The sequence below is a fragment of the Coenobita brevimanus genome, chromosome 72 (genome assembly GCF_032717465.1).
Source record: "Coenobita brevimanus isolate Jiangsu-jjx chromosome 72, ASM3271746v2, whole genome shotgun sequence".
NCBI classification, from domain to species: Eukaryota; Metazoa; Arthropoda; class Malacostraca; order Decapoda; family Coenobitidae; genus Coenobita; species Coenobita brevimanus.
The window spans coordinates 23,730,210-23,737,333 of NC_137025.1; the positions used below are offsets into that span (position 1 = coordinate 23,730,210).

At 44.8% G+C, this 7,124-nt stretch overlaps 1 non-coding gene across 1 annotated transcript; it reads left to right on the forward strand.

The window, feature by feature from the left end:
• Positions 1-4,669: 4,669 nt before the first annotated feature.
• LOC145407354 (5S ribosomal RNA) lies at positions 4,670-4,788 on the forward strand. The gene has a single exon (XR_013898715.1). It is a non-coding gene; the product is annotated as a 5S ribosomal RNA (ribosomal RNA).
• The last annotated feature ends 2,336 nt before the right edge of the window (positions 4,789-7,124 follow it).

A 7,124-nucleotide genomic window follows, 5' to 3' on the forward strand; every position in this document is an offset into this window, starting at 1 on the left:
GATAGATTTGGTTATGTTTTATGTGAAAAGACAGTGAATGACTGACCCATGTGCTCGTAAGGAAGAGTGCGTGTCATATACCTGAGTTAGTGAAATGCAAAGCGAGGTTAGGAACACGTGCGTTTACATTTTATATTGTGAAATATACTGTAATTCTCATACAATGATGGACTTGGTCATGCGTAATGTGAAATAAATGTTTACACACTGCAGCGTGTTCTCGTAAGGGAATCACCGTCTGCTACACCTTAGCACACAAGTAAGGGCCTACGGAACACGTGCATTTATATTTTAGTGATGTAATGTACTGTGTATCTCATAAAAATGATAGATTTGGTTATGTGTAATATGCAAAGGAAATGAAAGAGTGAACCACGTGCTTGTGGCCCCTACCTGTGTGCTAAGTCAGGTGTAGGAGACGAAGTTTTTCAAGGACATACATGTATATCATGCATTCTTGTGCTGTGCCAGTGTTGAGCAAAGTTCTTGGCTGACTGTGAATAAAATATCTTGACTCCCTTATTTCAGCTCACACCCCTAGAACAGCATTCCACTACAGTGCCCTTTGACAGCAATTCATTCTTCAGTTGGCTTGCAATGACATCATTCTTGCAGAGATGAAATGCAGGTTGGCACCACACCAGTGGCAGAAGATCCCCGATGAGACTGAGTTGGAAAGCGACAGCGAGAGTGACCATTCTAGGATGGAGGAGGTTGAGCTGACACCATCTGCTCAGCAAGTGGAACTGCCCTGCCGCCTTCCATCAGGGGAGACCATACCACCATCATTGGCTGGCTTCACCGGAGAAGCCTCCCCACCTCTAGGACCTGCCGGTCACACCCCTCTCTTCATTGGCTGGTAGTCCCCTTTGACAAGCCATTGTCATCAGAAGCCAGGCCATCGTTCGTTGTGATGGCCCCTCCACCTGCTTCTGCCATGCAGGATGCTACGGTGACATCCTCACCGGCCAGGCTGAGGAGACTGGTGTCCCCAGAGCCCTCTGTCTCGTCCTTGTCCTCGTCCGAGGCGTCCCCTCCTAGACGAGGGCGCCGTGGTCCGCTGCCTGGACGCGGGGGACATCCAAGGGGTCGGAGGGCAGGCCGAAGGGTGTCGACAGGCTGACCCACTGCCACCACCGCTGAAGAGGATCCTGGGTGGAGCAGTGGCCCATTCACACTGAACCACGGGCCATTCACTGGCTCCCCATGGATCAAGGTGGATATTCCAACAACTCCCCTGCAGTTCTTCTAACTCTTTTTCATGCAGGAGTTATTGTCATATCTCACCGTGGAAACCAACCGGTACGCCACATTCCTGGGGACTCAGCTGGATGCCTGGTTCTCCACAGTGAAGAGGAGATGGCTAAGTTCCTGGGGTTATACCTTTTCATGGGGGTCTGCACATGCCGACCATCAGGCACTATTGGAGGAGCTCTGAGGTGCACATCTACTCTAGGGTCTAGCGGGCAGTGAGTGGAAGGCGCTTCAACGCCATCCTCAAGCTCTTCCACAGCTCAACTTGCTCACCATACCCTGGGACAACCAAGATCAGCTCATCCGCTTTCGCACGGTCATGGAGTACCTCCTTCAGTGGTTCCAGTCAGCGTACCAACCCAAGGAGCAACTCAGCCTGGATGAAGGCTCTCTGGGATGGAAAGGCTGGCTGTCCTTCTGTGTGTACAACCTCCAGAAGCCCACCAAGTATTCAATCAAGTTGTACATGTTGGCTGAGTCGTCCTTGGGCTACATCTGGAACCTCAAGGTCTACACAGGGGTACAGTGGACCCTTGAGAACACCGTGTGGGGCCTAGTGGAACCGTTGAAGGATCAGGGCTATAAATTGTCCATGGACAACTACTACAATTTTGTAGCCCTGTGCAAACGACTTTTCACTGCAGGCTTTTACATGTATGGGACCCTGCGGCTGCCTAGAGGAGCGTCATGCCAGCTGCAGGCCATTGCCAGGGCTAAGAGCCTGCCTGAGGGGAGCATGGCATACTTGCACAAGGACAATGTGCTAGTCCTGCTGTGGAAGGAAAAGCGCATTGTGAACATGGTGTCCACCTTCCACATTGCCGACACCATTCCAAAGAGGGTTCGAGGGAAGGTGCAGGGTAATGACAAGTGGACAACCTATGTGGAGGATTTCGTTAACAAGCCCATCATTGTGGAGGACTAAAACAGGTACATGGAGGGGGTTGATCATTTCAATCAGATGGTCCAGTACTACCCCATCCAACGGCAAACTGTCAAGTGTATGAAGAAGATCACCTACTTCGTCCAAATGGCACTCTACAATGCGTTCGCCTTGTACAAAACGTACTGATGCAACTATCCTTGAATTTATGGAGCAGATCATCTACGATCTTCTTCATTTCCATGAAGAGGACTGGCCCATGTCTGGACACGAACTCCACCACGCCCCAGACCTACCTACCTGGCGGCCAGCACCAGCAGCACCTGGCACCCAGCAGGCACAGGCACCAGCGCCAGGATGGGCCCAGCCACCACCAGCACAAGCACTGCTGGCAGGACAACCACCACGGGCCCCATCACCAACACCAGCACAACCTGCAGCAGGCCCATCACATGTGCCACCGTCATCACCAGCACCGTCTGCAGGAGGCCCGTCAGGGGTACCAGCACTGCCACCACCTCCAGTTGCTGGTCCGTCAGGAGAACCTGTGCCTGGGCCTGCAACTCCCAAGTGACAGGACCACAGAGCATTAGGGTATCCAAGCAAATGTTGCCGGGTGATTGACGACGACGTGAGGTTGGATCTCACTCTGGGCCACCACCGGGAGAAGATCCCCAACAAGAAGAGGCTCAGGTGCACCTTGTGCTTCAAGTTGGGGGTGAGGAAGAACACGAGGAACATATGTCCTGTATGTGATGTGCCGCTTTGCATGGGTGATTGTTTTGACTGGTACCATACCGAACGATACCTTCACTAGTGGAGCGCACACACACACACACACACACACACACACACACACACACACACACAGTACAAAACTCCTCACATCCCAACCCATCTGGTCCTGCAGGAAGATCATCGCCACGGGAGAAGTACATGATATTCTTTTTTTATTTATCTATTTATCTATATTTATGTCAGTATGTTTACACATATAAATATTGTTATTAACTTCAACATAAATGACAGGGAAATAAGTACAGCTTCAGTTTCAGTTGCTAGCAACAGGTTTAGTGTTCATGTGTGGTTTCGGAGAGGACTAAAAACAAAATAGAAGTAATTGTATGAAATTGTTGTTGGTATAAAACCAAAGAAACATAACTAGCAAGCATAAAAATGTTAGCGCACTACGAGAAAATAATGTAGTGAACGTGGCTGATGGCGGTTCAGCGTGCAGGAAAATACACCATAGGTTTTTGCATTTTTCTTGAAAACTATGGAGGATCACCGTTGTTGGCTCAAATTAAGGCCAATGAAATTTTGCATAGGATGATAAACTAAAAACATAACACTGCCGAAAAAAGTGTTTTGCTAAAGCCCCTCAAATAAAAAATCTGTTGTCTCTCGGAAATGGGTTTTACTTTTTTGCTTATTACTCGAACACCATGCCTATCAAACTGGGACCTCCGGCATTCGAAAGCTAATAAAATTCTCTTTCGAGTGATGGTAAAACATGTAGAGATTGATTGATAAACATTCAACTTATGATGTTGGGAAGTGAAATGTATGTTCCCGAATGTTTATTCCCAGGGATCTAACGTACGTATAGTGTGTTTTGTGTGTGTGTGTGTGTGTGTGTGTGTGTGTGTGTGTGTTGCTTTTTGCTTATCTTGTAGAACAAACATCGACAAATAGGAATATGTGGGTTTTGTGACAAAATAAAATAATATGTATGGGTGGTGAAAATAAGCCTAGAATACACATTTTTGAAGCACGCGGTGGCCGGAGAGGAAGGGGAGAAAAGCCAATGCGTCATGGCACAGAAAACTTATTAACTTATTCGCACTGGAAAAGGTTAATATACACTGAGCAGTTTTTTTTTTTTTTCATTCATAGCAGGTTACTGGGCACATATAAATCGAGCTCACTCTTCACCATAACCTCATTTCGAGCTGAACACATGCCGTTACTAGGAGGGTTATTTGGGTTTCAGGTGGTTGCGGCATGTCATTTTGGATTTTGAGACTATAAAAATCACTATGAAGACCTAAATCGAAATTCGGAGAGATATATTTCCAGATACTGTTCAGTGGCATGGTAAATGTATTGTAATTTTCAGACATATCGGTCCAAGAATTATGGGCATGACAATGATCATCTATAAAATCACCAGAAGAGCAGTGTAAACAAAAACAAAAAAAAGAAAAAAGAAAAAAAGAAGCACTTTATCTCTGTAAAAAAGTGAAGAACTTTACAAGGGAAGGTGCAAAGGTAGGTAGTGTCTGACACACAAGAAAAGATTGGAGGTGTAGAAGAGGGCTGTGACTTGGAAAGTAGGAAAGGAGAGGATAGGAATATGAGAAAATAAGTGTATTACCAGTCTTGAGGGGTAAACTAAAAACAGTTTTCAACCAAGTCTTTCTTTGTAGATGAGTCACAGTCCCTCTGCCACTTAGCCTTTTCTGAATAGATGGAGAAACATTAAATACTTTACAGCAGTGAGGTTAGCATATTATATTTACTTTTAACTATTCCAACGGCCATGCCACGTTGAGTACACCGCTTCCCATCCAATCAGCGAAGTTAAGCAACGTTGGATCTGGTTAGTACTTGGATGGGTGACCGCCTGGGAACACCAGATGGTGTTGGCATCCCTATGTGTCAAGTGGGGTTTGGTGGAGGATTAGTGCCCCTCCCTGTAAAACAATTAACTCTAAGCCCTTGGCCACCCCGTTTGGGATACATGGCATCTGGCAATGAATGAATGAACTATTATTAGGGTACTATATGACTGAGTTGCACATGACATACACAGTCATTTGCAGCTGTTTAAATTGCTCATAGTGCTAGTATCATATTTTAGTACAGCCAATATCCAGGAAGTCAGTTTAATGAAGATGAGTCATAGTTACAGCCATCAAGTGGCTGAATGGTTTGGGAACATATATGTCATGAGCAGAATTCATTTCACCTGTTTGTCTGAGTCACGGATATTATTTTGTGATTCATTTGTCAGAATTAGGTGATAGAACTGCGAGTACCACTGTATTTGGCTGCTCTTACACTAACAAAAGTGATATGATACACAGTGCCTGATCTGCTGGCATTGCCACTGACAGTGGAGGGAAAAAAATGGGAACTGACACAGTGAAGTGATTTGTTGGTATGACTACATTTCACTTAATAAAATCAATGTTTTTTTCATCAGTAGCATATTACTGCAGGTAAGGTTAGTGTGATCTGATTTGCCCCTTCACACACCATGGCTCAATATGAGTCAAAACAGTTTTAGTCCGAAGAGGAACCGATGACGTACTATGACGCACTTGCAGTGGCAGTCTGAAGGGATGCCAATTAGGCAATTCTGGACAAAATTATTCACCAAAACTTATGCTTTAGCATGAAATGCGTAAATATTTGATGCATCACGGGGGAGGGTGTCCATTTCCAGGCCAACACTCTCAAATAGACGGCATTGTCTTGGTTTTTTGTTCATGGGGGAGGGGGTGCATGTGGGATTTTTGGTGATTTACTTGAAAACTATTGGTCGTATCAGAATCCCACTGATACCACATGAAAGCTTGTGAAACTCTGCATCTAGATATGTGCTTAGCTCTTCCATCATGCAGGCAAAATTTGGGCAGTCATTTTCATTGCTGAACAACAGTATTTTCACCTCATTTTGGTACTTTCACAGTATTTTTAGTCATCAATTTTGTGTGTTGTTATTAGGTTATCATATAGTTTAAACATTAGGGAAGATGATGGTATACAATTTATACAATTATAGCCAATTTCTGGGGCAAACAAAGTACGTGGGAATGTCTTCCTTTGTGTGCGAGTCCAGCCTGCTCTCGTGGCATTTTCTCTGATCATGTCACACACCCTTACAGAAAACTTACCTTGTGCGAGGGAGTTAGTAATGCAATTGTATAGCTGCCATCATTTTACTTTAAGGTGGAAGCTATTTGGCAAATCAAGGTGACACGTCATAGGTTTAAATGTGGCTTTTCACCAGGCGTCTGTGTTGCTTAGTAAGGTCGTCAGCTGGAACGTGTGTAAATGTTTGTGATATGTCAGGCGAATGTCTCTGTGAATGCTGAACATGGTCCTGTATGTTTTTGAGCATTGTGCTTGTGGATGAAAGTCATAGACCCTTGGCTGTAGCGTAGGATGTTTGATAGGTGAAGGCAATTAAATTCTGTGGTACCGAATCTCGGAAGTGTGTGTGTGTGTGTGTGTGTGCTTTAATCCAGTTGTGTGATGGACAGTTTTGTTATTAAGGGAAGAAGAGGATTGTAACTATTGTTTATACTTATGCAACAACAGAAAACTGGTAAATATGAGGACCTGACATGGATCTTATTATATATTTTCCACAGCTCCCAATACTGAAAGCAATATAAGGGAGTAGACTATAGCACCAGTCGAACAGGGCTGTATTCCTAAAGGGGATTGAAAGCTGATGACAGGGAAAATTCTTCTTAATATTCTTAATACTTTCTGCATTCCTTATCTATCCACCCTGTCAAATGCTGTCTCCAAATCCATCAAGGTCATATAGAACTTCTTTCCCTTCTGTAGAAACTTTTCTGTGAATGACCTAAGGGTGAAAAACTGATCTACACAACCTCTTCCCTTCCTAAAACCTGTTCTTTTCCAACTAATTCGTCTGTTATTTTCCAAACTCTGACGGTAAGTATCCTACCATATACTTTTCCTATTACTCTAAGAAGACAAATGCCGCTATGATTACCACACTCTCCGTTTTCCCTTTTTCCTTTCTACATGGGAATAATTATGCCTGACTTCCAATCCTCCGGGACTCTACCTTCCTCCCAGGCCAATCTGCACGTCTTCCACATCCATTCTGCTACTATCTCTCCCCCATGCTTCTGCATTTCACCACACACTCCATCAATTCCTGGGGCTTTCCCCATTTTGACTTTCTTCATTGCTTCTACAACTTCCATCCTACCTATTTCCT